The sequence below is a fragment of the Anopheles merus genome, chromosome 2R (assembly GCF_017562075.2).
Source record: "Anopheles merus strain MAF chromosome 2R, AmerM5.1, whole genome shotgun sequence".
Lineage (NCBI taxonomy): Eukaryota > Metazoa > Arthropoda > Insecta > Diptera > Culicidae > Anopheles > Anopheles merus.
Genome location: NC_054082.1, coordinates 32,685,024 through 32,707,753, shown reverse-complemented (window position 1 = coordinate 32,707,753; position 22,730 = coordinate 32,685,024). Strand labels below are relative to the sequence as shown.

Here is a 22,730-nt window from a genome sequence, read left to right as displayed (position 1 = left end):
TGCGTTTGTGTAAGTAAAACTTTATCCTGCCATCAAGTACACTGGTTCACAGCTCTCCTAGGCCAGAAATCCAATTTAATTTCAAGAGGTTGATTTCTTGTGAGCGGTGAATCACAGAGCAGGACAAAGTATTGTGGGAAACGTTTCAGAGTATTGTTGATAAATTAGTCTCGTGTTATACCTTAATTTTAAAACCACCTTTGTTTAAAATGACTTTACAAGTTTACGTGTTTGAATTGTTTGCACTGACTCTCGCGTATATTGCCTACTGGAAATTTCACTTTCAAATTAAAAATATCGTGCACTAAACATAACGACACTTACACATCAACTGAATTTGAAGTTTCATTTGTCGTAGTACGCTCGACACATCTCATAAAAAAAATCTCAAAACTACCATTAAACCACGCCCAACATTCTGTTAAAAATAAAATGTACAGCTCCCTGACTCTTCAATCGATATTAAACTCATGATACAACAGACACCACCCGGAGATTTATGTTAATTGATAAAGCAATATTTTGCCAATAATAAAAATACAATGGAGGCAATATTTTTATGAAGATGCTTCTCGTGGAACAAACTGTGCAGTTTAATTTCATAAACACAATCACATTTCACCTATGAAGCAATCGAAGTCAAAAGAATTATGGTTGTTTCGTGTCGATGGAATAAACAATACAAAATAACTTGCCCGGATACGTATTTTATACACACAAAGCACGTTTAGTATGAAATATCAAGCAAAAACATAAATAAGCACCAGGTTTGGAGGTGATCTATGATTGTATGACTTGCACTCTCAAAACTCCGGTTAACAAATTACATTTATCTCACATAAATAATAAGAATAAGTTTTACTAGTCCATAGCTAAATGTTTACGCTTTTCGAATGGTCAAGAACAAATTTGCAAAAAAGCTCAACATCCTTTTACAGATCAACATTCAAATTGATTAATATTACCTCCACATGCATTTTGTCCCTTACCCGTATGCTGAATGTTTGGATAGATGCTTGCAGAATGACCCTTTCTTAACAAAACTCTTTCTTAAACGAATCTTTAGAGAAAACTCAGGGTATTTTTCTTACAAATAGTGTTTTGCTTTTTTTCTGCTTTCTTCTCTCAAGTGCACTAAACCACCGCATTGGCCATGCAGTCATCTACTGCCAACGGGAATGAGCCAGAGATGAGCAACCAAGAACAAGAGATTTTAAACTTTACCCTTTTTCTTCATAGTCCGCTTTCTATTTGTTTTAAGTAGCTTTGCTTAATCCCACTCTACGTTCATTTGGTCCAGGAACTAAATGTTCCCGCCCCCGCCAGCTCTTTTAGACCAGCTGATGACCGGAAATGAGAAAATGCTTTTGATTAAAGGACGGTCCAGCCTGTGCACCAGTTCAATTAAGTTTCACAAAGCGCTGTGACAGTGGAAAGTGCTGTGTCATTTGTCTTGTGTCACTAAATGCATTGTGCATTAAGCTGTTGCATTCAAGCGTAATGCCCGCGGATAGCTTACCAGCTTTACTTGATACATTGTACCAAATTTGTCTTGCTTATCCAAAGGGCTTTATCGTTTGCTTCATTTTGCATAGTTAAAGAAATCATTTCATAGTTCAGAATAAATTGAAAAATCTAAAAAACATTCCTTGTCAAACTTATCAGACTTTTTAGCTCACTATAGAGTACAAAAAAAGCAACTGTAAACAAACCTTAAATCCTCCTTTAAAATAACTTTGAAATTGTTGTATTTACTTAGCTTAAACTTAATCTTAACCTCAAGTATTCACCAGAAGCGTAAGGAATGGATCCACCGTGCTTTCAGCGCTTGGCCATAGGGAGTTTATTTCATTTTGCCGATTACTTGTTTGCTGCCTCACGCATCTTAACACGAGAAAAGCAGTGTAAACAATTGTAATCCGTATCAACTCAACCCCGAGTTCCATCACCCATGGGAAAAACCCCAGCGCACGGCTTGAAATCCTAAACGAAATTTGTAACATCCAGCAAGATTTGTAAGGTGGATCAGTGCGTACTCGAAAGGGCTTTGTCACGCGGAAGGTGGAATGAAAGAGCTCAATCAGGTAACTTCAAGTCTTGGACATGGGTAGGATTGCTACGAGTACTGTACAATAGATACCTGTCCTGGACTGAAACCCTCTGCTTCTCCTGACCACCCGTACCAGTTGGTAAGTGGGTGGACTAGATTTCTTCAAACTTTCTGCATTTTAGACGTATCCAATTTTAACGGGCTAACCGAAATGAATACAATCTCCACGGTTTAGGTAAACTTTAGCCACATCCAAAGTATTTACAATTTCCTGAAAGGTTAACCTCAATACTACGCCAAAAACAGCAAAGGAGAAAAAAAACTCACAAACTTAATTGCAAACCGTGGGCTGGATCGCGTTAGGCCAAATCCGATTAATGGTTTTTCGAAGCGAGTTGATAATGAGCTTTCGTGTTTGGTTTGAAAAGTGGGTTCGTTTCTTTTTCTTGCAGCCCTATCCTAATTTTGATCCTAACCATAACTCACCCTCACAGCCAATCTGATTTGCTGTGGTGTTTTTTCCCGGGTCGATAGCGGTGGAAAGGTGTAAGATGCCAAAGTTGACCCTCTTTGTTAGATGATTTATTGGATTCCGTATCGTTAAATTTACTTTGCGTGTAATTCATTTATGCTTCTACAGCTCTGCAAATATTGAGCTTGTAGTAATTCTATTTCATCTTTCTATTAGGCTTATCAAACAGTTTTATGTAGCTCAGAATTTCGGAAGGAATCTTTATTTTCATTGGTTCGCATAGCTAATGATATGCACAAAATTCTTACTATTAATTAGACGATCCGTTTGATGTTCTGTATTTACGGACGCAGCATTAATCGAAGTCAAATTTCGTATGATACTTCAGGCTTAAAATGTTATTTAAAGCTCCTCTCTTTACACTCTTCATGCTGATATAATCCAACACTGCAGCAACAAACAAACATATTGTGTTTCCAGCAATGAGCCAAAACCCATAGAGGCTTACCGTTTCGTAGAAGCTTGTGCCGCTGTGCTGATGATCCGTCGAGGACAGGATAAACGAAGACACTGGGCTGCACTGTGCGAAAACAAAGAGTGTATTAAACGAAGGTGACGGACGTTTCCTCCATTGTTTCCGGTTATAAAATGTCTGGACAGCTGCCGGTTCGCGTCGTTTTCGTTGGCAGTGGCATGTGTCGCTGGCTGCCCTGGCGGCGGCTCCCCGGTCCACAGTAAATAATCTGAAAGTGGTACAAAAAAGACAGGAAAATACACGCACACAATGAAATGGTAGCGAAATCTCTCATGAGAGCTCTCATGGTGTTTCCTTTCCTTTCCCCTATTAGGACCCCGTTTCGCTGAACCCATCAGTCAACAACAATGGTGGATGACTTGATGGCGGTGATGCTCCCAGCATGACAGAGTGAAGGGAATAGTAAATGTGTGTTTATTTTTGAAAGAAAAAATGTATGACAGGTTGTAGAAAGGGTTTCAATTGTAATATTCGTGCAAAAAGATAAGAATTGAGGAGTCTATTTCCTTAAGAGTCTAGTACTTGTATGTCGATGTGCATGTTTGTTGAAACAATAAGCTTAGTAAATACTGCCTTTCAATCAAGGATAGGAAAGGCTTACAGAAAGGTAAGTTACTGAACTCTTAGAAATTTATAATGCTTATTACACAAAGAGGATTCAACGATAAATGGTACGCAGCTAAAGATTCTTGAAAATCACATCCATTCTGGTTTAAGCAATAACCGAACCGATTCTTACAATTGTTTCGGTTAAGTTTGATTTCAAAACTTTTCTCACGAGTGTTGTTCTGAGAATTTTCTTCCATCAACTGTTTTTGGACAGCTTTCTAGTGGCATTCCAATGGTTAAAAGAAGATAAAACCACCAAAATCCCAACCAAGAGCGGCTTCTACACAAAAGGATACTGTAGCGGAAGAATAATGATAATGGTGCAAAGTATTTATGAGCAACTATGCAATTTACTATGATGAATGGGTATGCGTAGAAGGTGGTGGTGGTGGTATAAAAGTAAAATGTTTTAACACTGCACTGCACAAGGCCGCACACCGCACACCACATTGCACAAGGCCAGCACCAGCGTTCGCTTAGAGTAGGAGAGAAGTAAGGAAGGCAAACTAAGATAAGTTTCCTATGCTGTCAATTTGATCCCATTCTACTCTTAAGGGATAATAATTTATCATTCATATTAGTCACACTCAAGCTTCACACAAATGGTAGATGAAATAAATCATTTAATCTCTGTTCTGTTTTTTACGGTGACGGAGTGAGCTTAAAATCGATTCTGGATGGATGTTATGCATTGTGTTTGATTAATGCATGTTTTGAATTATCGCCTTTGTGGTTTTATTCTATTATGACTTTCAAAATATATGTTGAAAACCCTGTTCGATCCTTCGAGCCGGTCAATGAAATTCAATATTAAAAAACTTTCGAAAGCTTTTGAATTCATACAATTGCTATAGTCATCCTGAAAGCTGTTTTTTTTTGTTTCTCCTGCTGTTTAAATTGCTTTTACTCTTCATGAACTGTACGTTCAGGCACTTAGCGCTTAGCAAAACGACCGTTTCAAATAGAAATCGCAATTGTTTATGCTTACTTTTCAGACGATTTGCCAATTGTCGTTAACTTCTGGCAACAACTCAACACCCTTCTCCTGTGACCGCTAATTACTTCACCGGACCAATACACTAGCTAGCATCTAGCAGCATACTGAGTGCTCGAGGGAACTATGTTAAATAAATTTTCTTTTCCCCTTGGCTGCACGACTACTGCGGTATGTCCTGGTACGATCTTAAAATCATTATAGATGCCGCAGTGCACACGTGCAGCATAAAATGAAATCATTTAGACAAAGCATCCCACACTCAATCTACCGCAGCAATCTGTTCCGTCGCTAGCCATCCACCATTCCCACCGATGCTTTCTTTCACTCGCTGTACCACAAGGACGCCTTTTACCAGCGCTGCGTGTGCTATTTCATGTTGTGCGCCAATTGCATGTTAAGATAAGAAGCTAGGTATAAAAGCAGCCACCACACAATCACAACCAACAACCAGGCAAGCCAGCAGCTCGTGCAGCACACGTGTAAAGTAGAAGCCGCAACAAGCGCAGCTGCAATTAGTTCACTGGAGCACAGTTTCCTCTTGAGACGGGTGTGCTCAAACCCAGCTGTTCGAGTGCGCTGAGATACATATTCACGTCGCTACGAAGAAAAGGGAATGAAAAGCTCTAAAAACAAGAAAACAAACCAGCAAGTCCTGCGATAGAGACGCAGCAAGGAAACCCCAGAACTCATTTTATGTGACCCCATAATCGCAACCTTGTTTGTCAACTCAACAGTCAGTCAGGAAACTTAACATGAAAAGCACATGCACCAAGCGTATCAGTCTGCCTTACATTCCGAAGCCTTCACCGCAACAAACTTGCTCTGGATCCTTCTTTATATTTCTTGAAAGAGTTTCATTCGCCATCTATTTGGCGAGCTTGTAACAAGCGACAAGTTTGTGGAAAATGAACTCTACGCAACGCCCAGGCTGAAGGAGTAAATGTGGAACAATGCGTTTTCCATAAGAGGTTTGCTGAGAAAGCTGAGCGCTCTTGTTTGATACAATTTTATGAACTTTGTCATTTTACGTGCGAAATGAACACGAACACATACACAGGAATATGGCTCATCGTATGTTTAGCGACGTAAAGGAGCGTTGAAGCTAAATTGATTTCTCATTGAGTGCGGAAAGTTAACAGCGAGACGGATCGGAATGAAAATAGTAAAATAAATCGCCACGATCCTGGGAACATAATGAACCATGTAACTGTGTCACCTTTTGTCTCAGTACATACTGTACATACACTGTGTGTTTAGTACAGTGATCAGAAGCACGGACCCTAGTGTTTTCGATACTGTTTGGTAAATATCGTTTTGTTTGTTATTTGTTCTTTTTGTTTAATCCAACTTATTTCATCGTTCGCCGCAGACCAGGGACATAGTACCCCTCGCTATGACAGTTAAACTTTGACAAGGGTGCCGGGACCAAAGGGAAGATGAAATCTCCCCGGATAGCTTGGTTGGCTGGTTGGAAACAAGGCCGAGTTCCGTTGAATACCTGGCTGTTCTTCCGAAAGGACGAGTTGCTATTCAATAGAATTTGCAGCATTTGTCACAATGCCATTTGTCGCATCGAGCAGCACGCTATCGCTGTCCCCGATGGGCATGAAACTGTCCAAGTTGTGTTTGCTGACAATTTGCACCAAATATGACAAATGATAAAATGAAGAAGGGTCTTTCGATTGCTCCCTTTTTATTGGTCGTGGTTTCTTTAGGAAGTTGTCGCACCATCGTATCAGAATGCTTTTTAATGATTCACTTACAAAACAATGTTACATTTACTTTAAAAATATGACCACAAAACGGCAAGAGAACAATGTGATTTGATAGTATGGATGGAATATAACACATAGCCTGAAACAGAGTATGACTATTTACAAGCTTTCACACGTTTTCGTACCGTATGATACGGACGGAGTTTGCGTTTTATTAGAAGTAAATCTCATACACGCATGTTTTCAACTGATTATTGAATAAAACAGAGCTAGATTTAATCCACACTCGGAAGGATATCATTCTTACGTGGTTGAACCATGAGCGCTTTTATTGAACACTAACCTGAACCATAACACCGATCTCACTAACACCTAGTTACATGATATAATCACACATATGTATATCTACTACAATCATCACAAATAGAAACAACACTGTATAGTGGTAAATAAAACAAACAGTATTAATGAAACAATACAGAAATTAACGCTCAAATACAAATGACCTGCCGAGGTTTGCATCGTTTTACGTGCGTGCCTAAACGTGAAACGCTCCGTTATTGCAATCCAGAAAAGCCGCTCAAGCTATCGCATAATGGAATTGTTTCATGACGTGAACGAAACCAAACCACACAGAAAAGTATGCCAATTCATGCTTCGAATAGGCGGCAGCAGACATGCAACAGCTTCATTCGATGGGAAATGGATGATTTACAAAACTGCGTCATACGGTTGGCACAATTGGGTGATTTGTGCGTTTAGGCAAAGACCAAGATTATCCACCCATGATGCCATGTTTCCTGAGCAATTGTATTGAAGACATAAAAGCATCGTCACTGTAATGAAAAATTCACAAGATATTCTAGCAGCAAACTTTTCAACATTGAAGCACTGCGGGCATCTCGAGGTAGATCTGCGGCTGCATCACAACCAAGCCAAATTGAAACCACCTATCGGTAGGTTGTAGGCACCCTGGAGCCTTGCTTGCACGACGCAAACCACCACAGTCCCTGACACGCCATCGTCTACTCGTAAATAATCCAAACGATGGTGGTCTCTCCCCGCTGAATGTGCCGGAGCACTTTAGCCGAGTTTTCCGACCGGGCGCGGAGGATAAATTCATTTCGATGAAAACGATTTAGCGAACCATCGCCACCTCCCACAACGCTCGAGCGGCCAAAGCGACGGTCAAACTGTGAGGTCTCGTTTCGGCATTGTGTCACTACCGTTCTACGGTGGATTTCGGCCGTGAGTGGTTGCAAGCTGCACACACACTGGCACTTGCAACCTACGTTTTGCCTGTCTGCCTTTTCTCGGGGCCTGCCGTTCTGCAGCAAAATGTCACGCCACTGCCACTTCCGGCAGTCCATTCGCCATGGTTTTAACATTATGGGCTCAGAAATGACTCTTGTACTAAATATTCATCAAGTTAAACATCGGGTCCCACTAGTGTGGTTCAACCATGTGCTCTGGGAGGCGGCCAGGCGGACAACGGTAGTCCGGGGTTGGTATGCAAGCAAGTGTCGGAAATGTGTCTTGCAGCGGTGTGATGATGGTGATGGTGCTGGTGGTAGTGAGGATGATGAAGAGATGGCCCTGCCTGTCGCTGTGCCTATCAACCCAAGCCCTCCGGCGACAGAGTAGACCAACTAATGGGAGAAACAATGACGGCGCAAGGTAACGACTCTCGAGAATGAGTAATAGCTTATCGGAAAGTAGGTCACTCAAAGACCACCATCACATACGGGCGATCTCGCACGGACAGCTTCGTGCCGGTGGAGTGCTTGCGATGCTTGTCTGTGTCACTTGGTCGTAAAATCAAGTTCAAGTATGTTAAACATTCTCGAAACAGCTAACCACCAAGGGTCACTTGACAGCCAAAAAATAGTATACGTACTGTTTTTTCCCACCTCCCATCCTAAACGATAATATTGCGAGTGGCTTTTCACAACCACAAAAGTGTCGTCTTTTATTGCATGCCTTGGTAAGGGCTCATGGGTGACTTAAACTTTACCTCATTTGGCTGTAGCCATAATTGTTGAATTTTAGGAAACAAAGTACTAAACATAGCCTCATCGTTTCATTTCAACGTGTACATCTTTTCAGTGACATTGTTTTGGAAATATGTATTTCTTTTCGTGCGGAATACAAATTCACTCAAGTTTTGTGCTTATTTGACAGCTTTGAATGGTATGTGAGAAAAGGAACGAGCCCCTTGGTAGCATTCATCCATTTGACATTTTATTGCGAAAACGATCATACACTTCAGAACGTTGCCAACAAACTTTCCCTTCGATCTGGTGCGTAAGCTGTCTCGCAAGTTATATCAAGCTCCAACACATCGTGACACTGAAAATGAGACATTATTACGGCAACCGACAAACATGCAGTATGGCAATCAAAGGTATATTTCGGTTGTGGAATACACTTTGCCACGGATGTTTGCGTTGACATGGCTGCCACTTAAATGCTATGGAGTTTGGTCATGTGTCAGATAATTGAACGGGTTATTATTTTGGCCACAACCTACCTCTGTATTTTTTTGAAATTCTGTAGATGTATGAAAAGAATGATGTTTTTTTCAAAGCAATTTGATAATACACTCGATATATAACTTCAAGGGGTTGTTTATGCCTCACAAAGGCTGTTGATACTCTCATGACATGGGTAGGTTGAAAATCCTCTTGCAAACAGCTACACATGGTACGAAACGAATGATCTTCGCCTACTCACTGCATTGAACACAACACTGAGCACTTCGCTTTGCAACACGTCATTGCTCACAGCTTTTCTATCATCATACGAATATTTCACATTTGCCTTTTTACAGACACACAAAGACTTTGACCTTGGCTGGGAGCTCTCATGGTGTTGTGAGCAGCGATAAAAACGGCGCAGAGCCTCCATCCCTTACCGTGGACGAAGAACATTTCGCTTTATCCTGTTCGTCGTTTCCATTAACCTTTAATCGTTGGGGAAATCGTTTCAAAACAGACAGAGAGCTTGCACGACAATTTGCTTCGGGCTGGTACACCTCGATCCTGTATTTCCTGTGGGTGTGTGTCTGTGGGTGTGCTTTACCTTTTCTCATTTAACTGGACGAACTCTGTTGTGTAGTGAAAAGGTCTTCATCGTTGAATCGTTTCCCATTTTCCTAGCACAAAATAAAATCGTATTCTTATCGTGTGGCAACGATTGCACGAATGCAGCTGTTTTGAATGCCACGTCAATGCTGCTGCATAATGTCGTCGGTGGGAGCAGTATGAATACATCAACGAATCTCTCTAGCCTTGGGGTGGCCATCAGTCGTGAATGCCCTTGACATCAGATACATTGCACATTTTTCTGAAGTCGAAATAACTTGCAGATGAGCACTGGTGACGTGTGCGGCTGCCGAGATCAACACTCGTTCGCTGCAAGTCAGTATCTTGTTCTTCAAACTGATGCTACAGCGACAGCGTGACCATTTGGATTAAACAGAACACCCAAGCAACTGGTTTATGATTTTTGAAATTTATTTGCAACTCTTAAACCCGTCAAAAACACACCGAACGGCAAACTATTCTGTTTATCATTCTATTATTTACCCCACTTTTATTTGTCGTGTTCTAGGCACTTACCAAACAAGCTTTTACTACCTCAGCACTCAGGTAAATTGCATCATATATCAACTCTGTACGTTGACAGGCAGTAGCTGTTATCTGCTGATGCCAATCGATAGCAACACGTGTGACTAACAATGCGATCAGGTCACACTTTTCCTCACAAAGCGCTCTGATAAATGGAAATGGAAGCAAAAATGCCATACTGAATAGCTCAATTGAGATGGTGACAGAAACGATGATCAAAACCAAAGCCCTTGCCAACTCGGCACCGACTCGAAGAAGTTTCACCGTCTGGCTGCAATCGTTTGATGTTACGACTCTATTTACACTTTCTCTCTCTAGCGCACATAAACAAAACGTTCGTTACACGGGCACCATCCGTAAGTTCGCACCTCGCAATGCCGCCCTCTTCCGCTGGCCGTTTAGCAGTTTTCAAATAAACAATTTCCAACGGCCAGAAATACCGCAGAACCACTACGTGCGGGTAAGTGTATGCCGCTTGTATGCTCCTTTGACATGCGGCAATCGTTCTAGATTACGAGCCAAAAATAGTATTTGGGAAAAGATGATCAACTGAATCGGAATCGATGGAAAGCCATTGAGAGTAAAACCAAATAATCAGGCCGAAAAAAGAATTGCTTTTCCACTGCTGCACACTATCAATGGCCGGTTAGTTTGTTTTGTTTCTAAACTTAAAAGTGCAATACGGTTCGAAAAGATAGATAGGCCGTGAAGGGGAGCGAAAGGTTGATAGGAATGAGATGAGCTGTACACGGTGCAGAGATGAATGATGCAGAGCAAACCCAGTGCGGATAAGTCCAAACATAATATGATTGAGATGAGATGCCTTTCATCGATGCGAACTGCCATGAGCATACTGTGGTGATTTCCGAAATTTTTTTTTTTATTAATGACAACTTTTTATTCCGTCCAATCGAATAGTCGCGTCCATCCTTGCTAAGATCAATCACAAGACTGACGATTATCCTCCTCTCCTCCTATTTTGACATTTCCATACGAACGGATGTATCGCCTCTCGCTGTATCACTCTCTCTGCGATTAGCCTGATTTTTATTTTGAATGCGCCGATACTTTTCGTTAATCGCTATTCTATCTTAACTGTTTTCATGTTTCTACTTAATAAACTTATTTTTGTATGTTCTTATCTGATTATCTGATCATTATTAAATGATTGTTACTTGCCGTATTCGAATCAATGATATATATTTATTATCCTGGCTGCTCTCGATCCCTACACATACGTAATCAGAATGTCACCTCACACAACAGGACCGGAAATGAAATCACCAAAGCAAATGCATCCGCTCTATTCTTGCATGAAACAAACTACCGCTTTTCACATGTTCCACTCTCTGCAGGAAGCTTTTGGGGGTTTTCCAAGTAGGGTTTCGGATGATGAGTTTGTAGCGGTTTTACTCACGTCCGTTCTCTTAGGTTGGTGAAATGGAAGAGAGCGTTTATTCGTGTAATGGTGAGGAGATTGTGTGGTCGGCTCAGAGCCCGGTTTATATCCTCAAGTTGAGCGTTTGTACCTTTGTATATTCACCACATCACATCCCCCTTCCTTTTAAAATTTACTTGGCTGGTAAATATTCCTACCGTAGCGCTATTGATGAACTGGTATGCGTTTAGTCTCTGAGTGTTGCTGTGTGTTTTTCTCTACTTCGCTGTCTTGGTTCGCGCTATCTACATATGCAGGCTTAAGCCGATCAATCGAGATTGAGGCTTTATTTCCTTTCACTTCGAGTGTGTATGTTTTTTTGTTCCTGTCTAATACTTTGTAAGGACCGTCATACGGAGGTGTTAGTGATGGCCTGATCTTATCTACTCGCACAAATACATGAGTACAACTATCTAAACTCGAATGTACGTAAACTCCTCTGTTTGTGTTATGATTGGATGTTTGTGTTGGCTTTAGTTTCCTCATCACTACTCTCAAATTGTTTACAAATTCACACGTTGCATTCGCTATCGTTTTGTTGTGGTCGAAAAACTCTCCTGGTAGGCGTAAACAAGTACCATAAGTAAATTCGGCAACGGTTGCTCCTATATCTTCTTTTAACGTCGATCGCATTCCTAACAAAACGAGGTGTAGTGTCTCAGTCCACCTGGATCGATCGTGGCACATTAGAGCTGCTTTAAGTTGGCGGTGAACTCGTTCGATGTGCCCGTTTGCCTGAGGATGGTAAGGAGAAGATTTGAGGTGATCAATACCGAGTGTTTCGGAAAGCTTTTTGAACAGATCGCTTTCAAACTGTCGACCGCGGTCGGTGGTGATTTTGCTAGGTACACCAAACCTAGCAATCCAGTGTGTGACGAATGCGCGTGCGACGGTATCAGCCGTCATGTTTGGTAAGGGAATCGCCTCCGGCCAACGCGTAAACTTATCGATAAGGGTTAAACAATAAGCATTTCCTTCGGACGGAGGTAAAGGGCCGATGAGATCCATGTGCACGTGCTGGAATCTGTGTTGTAGTACTTCGATGTGTTCTGCTTCGGTGAAATTGTGTCTAGTTATCTTGCTTCTTTGGCATTCTATGCAGTTTTTTACGAATTGTTTACAGTCCTTTCTCAGGGCTGGCCAAACGTAGCGTTGTGAAACGAGATGCGTGGTAGCTCGAATGCCGGGATGAGAAATACCATGTATTTTTTTAATTACGTGTGCTCGGAGTGCTTCGGGAACTAGTGGTCGGATTTCTTGTGTGGAAACGTCGCAATATAGTGTACCTTTTTTCGATGGTAGTTCCAATTCCTTCAGAACAATTGAGCTAGATTGTGGTGGGTTTCTTATGAATTTTTGTATGTCATTATCCATTCTCTGTAGCTCTGCCATTTTTTCGTAATCGATGGAATCGGAAGAGACGGCTTCGATGCGACTTAGCATGTCTGCAACGTTGTTTTCGTTACCAGGGATGTGGCGAATATCTGTTGAATATTCGCTAATGAAAGCCAGTCGTCGCTGCTGAGTGGGGTTAGCTCGCTCTGGACGTTGGTGAAACGCCGTCACTAAGGGCTTGTGGTCGGTGTAAATGCAAAATGTTCGTCCTTCAAGAAAATCGCGAAAGTATTTAACTGATTCATATATGGCATACAGTTCCCTATCATACGTGCTTGCTTTTAGCATGCTGGTGCATAGTTTTTTTGAAAAGAATGCTAAGGGTGTTATGCCTTTTTTTTCCACCTGATGGAGTGCGCCTCCTATGGCAACATTCGAAGCGTCGACGTACAAGCTGAGTTTAGCATATGGTGATGGATGAGCGAGTAATGTTGTACTCGCCAATTCTTTTTTAGAGGTTTCAAATGCATCAATTGTCTCTTTGTTCCAGTTAAGTGGAGTATTGTCATTTCGCACATTTCCTGGTATCATTTTTTGTAAAACGTGCTGATTTGCAGCCGCGTGTGGGATAAAACGCCGGTAAAAATTTATCGTGCCAAGGAATGTTTTTAGTTGTTTTGTAACCTTCGGTCTTGGGAAATCGATAATGGCTTGTACTTTTGATGGGTTCGGTTTAATTCCCTCCGGAGTTATTAAATGACCGAGGAAAGTTACGGAAGATTTTCCTATTTGGCATTTATCAGCGTTAATTGCCAAACCATTTTCTCTTAGGCGTTTAAAAACTGTATCAAGGTGCATTTTGTGATTTTCTATGCTACTCGAGGCGATGCATAAATCATCTATATATGGGAAAACGTACGGGAGATCGCAAAATATTGCGTGTAGGTAGCGTTGTAGGGTTTGTCCAGCGTTTCTCAACCCGAACGTCATAAAGTTAAACTCATACAAGCCAAACGGAGTGGTTATGGCTGTTTTTGGGATGTCTTGCTTTGCTACAGGAATCTGGTGGTATGCGCGCTGCAGATCTATACATGAAAAGACGTTATTGCCGTGTAGTATATTGCTTACGTCTTGTATGTGTGGTATAGGATATCGGTCTGGTTCGGTTACCGCGTTTAAGCCTCTGTAGTCGCCGCACGGTCTCCAGTTACCGTTAGATTTTTTAACCATGTGCAGTGGACTGGCCCAGCTGCTTTTAGACGGTTTGCAAATGCCTTGTTCTACCATGTATTGGAATTCGGTTTTAGCTGCTTGTAGTTTATCTAAAAGCAATCTGCGTGGTTGGCAGAAAATAGGTGGGCCAGTAGTGAGTATTTGGTGTTCCACCGTTTTAGTAGTTTTATGTTTAGTGTTCAGCTTTGTGATGTCTTTGTATCGTTCAACTATGCTGGCAAATTGTTTGTTTATGCAAATTGTTGAAATAGTATTCTTATTTTGACTTTTTGTACTTTGAATCTGGAGTTTTGTCGAGTTGTCTATTAATCTTTTTCTCTTAGCATCGGCTAATAGATCGTAAAACTCGAGAAAATCCGCACCTATTATAGGCGTACTGACGTCGGCGACAACAAATGTCCATGAGAATTTTCTCTCGAGTCCCAAATCAAGACTTAACGTTTTTTGCCCATATGTAGCTATTTTTGTGCCGTTTGCGGCTGAAAGTTTTCGTGAAGGCGAAGGGTTAAGTCTCTCTTTCGTATTTGGTGGAATAACCGATATCTCGGCGCCGGTGTCGACTAAAAAACGGTGATGTAAGGCCGCGGGGCCACGAGGCTTTCTCAAGCTGAGAAAACATTCTCAAGCACTCATTTAAGTTTCTCAAGCACTCAAAACTTGTTCTCAGACGCGAGCTCGTGGCCGTCATCAATTTTTCTCACTCTGAAAAACTGATAAAGCCACTCAAGTTTTATTTGGAGCTTTAAATAGAAAATATGTTTTTGATCGCATGTTTTTTTAAACTGTTTCAATTATAAATATTGAATACATTTTCCAAAGTGGTTATCGAAAAAGAAATAGCACAATTGCTTATATTTCAGGTAGCCAATCGCTGCATCGTCAACTTTCTCAAAGATTCTCAAAGATTCTCAAAACCAATTTTGTTCCGATTCGACAAACGCTGAGAACGGAGATTTCTCAAAAGCACTCATGAGCGCTTGAGAAAATGAGTGTTGAGAATCCCCATGGCCCCGCGGCCTAAAATGTTATCGGTAATGTGTATTCGGCATATTTGTTCAGAGTTAGTGTTAGTGTTGCTTTCACTTCTCGTAGGTGCTAACGATGGTGAGTGTGGTTGAGGTCGATCTACGGTGTGTGCGTTACCAGGTGCGAGTGGTGTCTCACCGTGAGTGATGGTGCTCTCGGCAAATCTGAGTGTTTCAGAACGTGTTGCGTTTGGTGGTATATGTGGTTCAGTGTATGGTGAGTGGCTTCGTGGTGCGCTATGGGATGATAAAATAAATATTTGAGTTCGTGTTGCGCTATGTGGTGATGAAATGAATGTTTGAGATGGTTTTACGTGAGTGTCTCTTGCTGGGAGTAAAAATCGAACTATTTTTTTTGTTGTGTTGGCATCAGCTCGTCGAAAAAAATGCATCGAGTGTTATGATCATTTGGATGATCTTTCTCACATCTTTCGGCTTTGTCACCAAAACGCAAATGAAACCAGCATATCCATCTGCGCGGTGATTTGTTGCGTGGTTGAGAGGGGGAACGTCTGCCCCATGGCTCTCTTATTCTGGAACGTAGACGAGGTCGATGCTCGTACGATCTAGGTTGTTGCACTGCGAGCACTTCCTCAAGACGCTGCGAAAGGGCTTCGATTTTGCACTCTAGGGCAGCGATTTGTGCCGTCGGCTCGTGCGCTCACTGCTAAGACATTGCTATGGGGGGCTTCCATAATTTTGTCAGCTATCGTAGCTTGCTCGTCTAATGACGCGGATGGCACTGCTGCTATTATTGACCGTATCGTCGGTGTTAGCGCTCGCAACCAAATGTTGGATAGTATGGTGTCAGGGCAATCGTCTCCTCCCATTCGACGCATTTGGGCCAGGAGTTGGCTTGGTTTTTGGTCGCCGAGGGATACGCCCGATAAAAGGTTGGTCAACCTTTGGTTCTCCGAGGGCTGAAAATGGTCGATGACGGCCTTCTTAACCGTTACGTATTTTCCGATTGTGCCCGCTTTGTTGCATACTGCGATGGCGGAGTGAAAGTGTTTGGCTTGAGACCCGAGTGCAACAATAACTGCATTAAACTTGTGCTTGTCGAGTTTCACTGCATTCACGTAAAACGCTGCCTCAAGACACACGAACCATGTCTCCACATCTTCTGTATCGAACGTCGGGAAACTGATTCGCGGTCCCGTTGCCGCGATCTCCTGTTCCTCTTCGATAGGCACGGCAGTTTCGGGTGTCGTCATTTCGGGCAGCCCAAAAAAAAAATGGAAACAAAATCGTGTAAAAATTCACTTTCGGTCACGATCACGTCGGGGTCACCAGTTTGGGGGTTTTCCAAGTAGGGTTTCGGATGATGAGTTTGTAGCGGTTTTACTCACGTCCGTTCTCTTAGGTTGGTGAAATGGAAGAGAGCGTTTATTCGTGTAATGGTGGGGAGATTGTGTGGTCGGCTCAGAGCCCGATTTATGTCCTCAAGTTGAGCGTTTGTACCTTTGTATATTCACCACAAGCTCTAAGCTGGCAATTGTTCTGAAAAGCCATCCAATGAAAATCAGTTCACATTTCTACGAAGCGTGTCGGATGCAAACATGATTGAAATTTGCCATAAATGTAATCTTTTCACAAGTTCTGGTGAATCTGAATGTATGCCAAGAACGGCACAACGACTATTTGGTTTTTGTATGTTTGTTTCTTTATGAAGTAAAGATAAAGATTTTCATAAAAACCCATCGCACGGCGTGTTGCAGATGTTATTCAAAACCCTTTGTTCAGCATCGATTGCCATCTTGTTTGCGTTGTCAGCTCCATTCGATACGGTTTGTGTCTTATCGGCTAATGTGTCATTTCACTCCTGTCACAAAGATCAAGTTGATTACTTTCTGCTTGAAGCAATCGTCCCCCTTTACGACCCTTTGCAGACTGACCAATAAATTACAATCCGTAAGCCATGTGTTGACACAGGCTCCATCCAACTGCAAAAGCTGCAAAATGCAAATTAACACCGAACGATCGACCCTCTCCCCAGCCTCGGTGGTCCAGTTGTATCGATGAAAATCAATTCTGTTTCCGGTCACGTCAACCGGAAAACACACTCATCACACGAAGGAGCCGCAAACGAAGGCAAAAACACGTGAGCAAACTTTACCCAGCTTCCTCGAATGTCACAGAAGTTGCTTTGGAAGAGGATACAAGTTGAGAGACAGAAAAAGGGAAAAATGGGAATGATTTTACTTTATTGTTTGATGACGTTGGTTGATGAAGATGTTTTGCAGTTCATCTCTTATGTTCTGAATGGTACAGGTTCTAGTGTGTGTAAATATTTTAATCTTTGTTATTTATTTGTACCATGCTCGAATATCTCAACAATTTCACAGGGAAAAGGTTTTGTTCCATAAAAAATACATTCTGTTGAACTAAAATGAGTGAACAAACTCTTCCGTACGTAATATTCTACCCAGTGTAACATCCATACAGCCGCTAATATCCTAGGGCGAGTAATTCATAGTCTGTACATTTGTTATCCATCATGGAAACATCTCTTCTTAATGTATTGATTTACAGACAGCCTTAAAAAACAACCATTGCTCATAGTCTATGAGCTTCGCCTCGCTGCAAAGGTATTTTGTGTTCATTAAAACAAACTCCAAAGCAAACAATTGTATTTTGAAGCGATTTGAAGCGACATTCTTTGTCCCGAAGTAAGAAAATCAAAACCCGATTGCAAAACACACTTACATTTCACGAAGGCACAAATGTGTTGTCAACAAAAATTCCAAGAAGCAAAGTAACATACACATGAATGTATATATTGACGTATATATTGACACAGTAAAAGTATTATACTCTCTTTAATATCTCTTTTTTAAGAACAGAAAACACCCCAAAACATTGCCACAGTTTACGATCCTGGCTTATCGCGAGATTCGTTTTTTTTCAAAGGAAAAAATAGCATGTACCGTGACATGTTTGGTGGGGAAAAGGAATTGAATGAAGCACCACGCCCAAGAAGAATCGCAGCAAGTGAAAATGAGAACAACCGCAAACCATAAACCACAGTCTCAGCGAACATTGTTTCATCCAAACGGGGGAGAGACTGAAGCTATACAATTTCTAACTACTCGGCAAAGCTGGTACCACAATCTTACCCAACAAAACATAATGGAATGACAAATGGCTCCCCGCGGTGAGATGACTAGTCACGACAACTAAACCACAGACGATGAATATAACGATGAAAACATCACAGCTCCTTATGTCTCCCACAGCTCCTGGGGAACCAACTGAAGAAATCAGATTGATAGCAGGAACTAACAAAAAACAACCACATAAACCTCAGGGGGTACCTTATATGTAAACCTACCTTACGGAATGCTTTCCGAAAGTTTTCGGACAGGAACGCATACAGCAGCGGGTTTATACAGGAGCTCGTGTATGCCAGCACGTGCGAGACGATTTGTAGTGAAATTTTAAAATGGGTGTCTGGTTTAAAGATGTCCACACTCTTTAGGACCAGGATGACCTGAAAACATGAAACGGAATAAAAAAATGAGAGAAAATTTACTAAACTGTATTTCACTGAGAAGCTACATTCCCACATGACACAACGCAAAAATTACACAGAAATAGGGAGTGTCGTAAAAGTTGTGTTAAAGCTTCTCAATTCCACTTCCAACTGATGCTGATCATCAAACGATAACTGTTTAAAGCGAACAGCCATGTCTGGTGTCGGTACGTCCGCTTTTTGGACAAATTACCATCTGCAAACAGTTGTGTTGCGTTATCAAAAGCAAACCAACGTCCATAAAATAACACTCCGAACTACTTCAACTGCCCTTAGTGGAGGCTGCAAAGCAATTATCATTTTAATGAGATTGAATTTACAGCGTGATGTGCAGTAACAGGTTAACCCCCTTTTTACATGGTGTCCGATGCATCTCGTTCCTACGAAGCATAAAATTTAAATATGGACACTGTACTCTGGTACAGTAGAGAGCCACCTACCATGTCGAGCACTGCTCATGACGACCCGGGATTGCCGCCTTACTATGTAACATGACACGTGCACTCAACGGCAATCGGTTTGCCAGACAGAAAACACACTCTCATGACACACATAAAGTCGTGCTAATCTACTGTATGCAAACGAAATTAAATGGGTTGCATAAAAGCAGCTGGCAGCTGCAATTTTAAAGCGGGTTAGACACTGAATGTGTATAATTTATATTAATAAGCTTTCTACAGTATTCTGAGGATTATTTTCCACCTGTTTCTCTAGCACATACTTGATTCGTCAGCCTTCATGATCTGTTTTTGGTAGTGACTGTCAAAAATAGTGAAAAACTAGTGTTTGTCCTCCTAACTATGTATTAAATAAAACTGATGCCTTTTTCATCTAAGCTAAATTGTTTCGTTCCTCGCACATACATAGATTAAAGTGCAATATTTGGCTGGTTGGTGGAATAGCATGGAATGAAATATATAAATACTGAATGCAGTGCATTGACGGCCGCCTCTAAACCCAACAACGATAACCATATACTACAGTATGCAGATTATTGTACCCATTTTGCCAAACTGTTAATGGATCTCTCGTGCTCTTCCGTGCTATGATATCAAACGGAATGTATCAAAGGGCGTTTAAATCGGCATGTGCAATTGATCATCGTTTCTATTTGTGAAGCAGGAATATTCCCACTGCAACGGTTGGTAAATCATTCAATTAAGCACAAGTAATTCCTTTTGTAAACCATTAATAATGCAGACAACAATCGGTTACATAAATTAACCGAACCTCCGCTGAATGATTATGAATTTTGCATCGCTTTTCGCTTTGTTCACTCGCCTAATCTCCCCCACTGAGCAGTATCAATCAAATGCAATCGGGGTCAGTTCATACGCATGCCAGCACAGCCCGCCTGTCAGTATTTCGGGTCATCCATCAATCACGGCACTCAGATCAGTTTTGCACCGTCACGTTACGGGTTCCTTGATTTGATTTGTTACAATTTATTAAACACATTGCGTACGCGTTTCGGAACAACTGACCAACGCCCAGAGGGTCAGAGACGGGTTGGGGTATACACGCATCAAATAATGGGTAATGGTACGTCCCAAAGGTTGAGCCACCCGACTGGTCAGCTATGGAATGAAGAGCGCATACCGGTTCCTGATACGGCCTACCGTTTTAGTATCCTACATTACTGACCCACACACACAAACGCACAGGGATGTAGGCTATTGGGCAATTGCATTGCGGTGCTGGTACTGGTGGTCTTGGTGGTAGTGGTGACGGTTGGATGTTTGTAAAAGCAGCCCATTAAATGATGGGCTCAAAAATGTTTTGTTCCATTCGCTTGGAATCCAGTACACTCGATAGTGGGTGAGGGGGGAATTTATGGCGTCATGTACGATCGAGCAACGATGCCAGCCATGTTATGGGGTATTTTTTGTTGGACTGAAACCAAGTTGATGACCCAAAGCGGGTTGTTCTGGATTGTGGCTATAGCTGCAAGGAAAAGGGCATTGGAATGATGATACGAATTGCTGGCGTGCTTGAATTGGTTCACAGAGTGAATTTAAAAGAACCATCTCATGCTGTCGTTACACACGATCGACTAGGCCATCAACAACACGGCGAGTGTGTATTGGTTAGGTCTATACGCTGCATGTATCGTATTCATGAGCATATACGCTTGGCAGCAGAAACATATGTAGATCAAGGTACATAAGAACATATTTAAGATTCTCGTTTATAAATATTGATTTCGAATAGAAATTCCCCAAAACAAAGAAAACCTGCAAACATTAAGATATTTTCCAAAACTTCATATCGTATTGTGATTGTATTGTAATGCTTAAAACATACAATTTTTCTCCAGTCTCCAGTGCGGCGCAATTTTCCCGCACAATTAACAGCAAAGCGATGCAGAAGGCAATGACAATCGCGAATTGATGATTGTTTGCAAGTAAGATGTTCAAGCTCTAAATGTCCTAGTTAAATTAAACTCGGAGTGAAACTCGCCCACAGCTTACAGAAATTATTCGAGATCACCCGATTCCACAGCTATTCTTCCTTCTTTCGCTTGCTATCACTTCGAATGTTTGTGACAGCATTGGTAGGAAGTTTTACTCGACATTGTACGGGACTATTTTGTCAATGGAAAATAAACCTTCCAACCGCTCCACATTCAATACATTCTTGTGGCTTCATTTTCGTAGACAGAAACGTGGTAGCTGCTTGAAGACAAAATCTTTAAAAAAAGCATTTTCTTTGAATATTTCTACTCCATTGTCCAACGCTGCGTGTATGAGTGTTTATGTTTCTATTGCTCTTTCCACCCCAAAATGGTCTAATGCCATGACAACCATCGCACAATATAAACAGCTCTTCACTTCCCTCTCGGCCATCCCATCAATCGCCCACACTTACCTGTATGGGAAACCATAATGAAGCAAACGCTGCCACCACAATCACCACCAGTCGGGTAATGCGCTTTTTGCCCTTCTTCGATTCGGCTGAACGACCGCCGACCGAACTTCACCACAGCCGGGACAGCATCCACATGTACAGGACGCTGATCAGTATGAGCGGGACCACGTACGAGCTAAGGAAGAACGCGATGTGGAAGGCGGCCCAGGAGGGACTATCCTTTTCGAGGAAGCCGCATGTCTCTATCTCCCGGTCGTGGTATTTGAATTTCTGCAACGGAAAAATGGCAAATGGAAAAGGTGAAACGATGGAAATAAGCATTACCATAATTTTGTATTACATATGTATGTGCCGTCATTCGATATGTTTCTTGGTAATGTAAAACGAATCATTTAAAGTGAGCTATCTCCTTCCCTTCAGAAACAGCATTGTTTTTGCATTGGTTTTTCTGTGGTCTGTACATCTCATAAAAAGTGCTCTATGTGCTCTAGAGTAAAGATTTCCATGAAGAGAATTGAAATACAATCGACTCAGTTGAACCCGTACGAGTGAGATCTATTTAGCATTTAGCGCACGCAATTGACATGATGACTGTTGCTTTCTTGTAAAGGAAACCAATGGAACTGCAACCGTGTAAATTCTACTTTCCATTGTTGTTTGGAAAAAGGAAGTGAAAGTCTGCAAACGTGGTCTACAAGACGCATGGGCACATGACGATGATCCCAGCTGTGTGCATTGTTTCGGTTTTTGATTTCTCTAAACATTTTTCTGTGATTTGCTCCTTTCTTCTCTGCTTTCAAAATTACTGATGGCATATTGCACAAAAAAACATTATTATTTAAAATGGCACATTATTACAGGTAGTGTATGTTTGCCCAAGGCTGTTTCAGTATGTTTCATTCCATTTTCTTCCCTTCCAGCGTATCATCGGGTGAGGACTTATCCTCCTTTCCCGTTAGCTATCATTTCTTAATTCCATCCTACATGGTTACGCGCAGACACCATCATACCTTCATCCCAGTTCTTTACCTCGCATCAGTAACAATAATCATCATCATTATCGTCATCACCATCGCTCAACCGGTGGACCAAATGGACCTGCGCCGAACGTCATGTTGGTGTAAATTAATTAATCAATATTAAATATATTTAATTAACGAGCAGTAACTTCGTTACCTCCGAAACTCGATCGCCATCACCATGGAAGCAAACGCATCCTTTCCCGTTGGTAGTGACCGGACAGTCTACACGAGCTTTGGTTTTGGGTCGTTAATAAAAAAAGGGGTAGCCAT

The 22,730-nt window shown here is 41.7% G+C and overlaps 1 pseudogene; it reads right to left on the bottom strand.

The window, feature by feature from the left end:
* Window positions 1-3,098: 3,098 nt before the first annotated feature.
* Window positions 3,099-22,730, bottom strand: part of LOC121590664 — a 51,723-nt pseudogene continuing 32,091 nt past the window's right edge.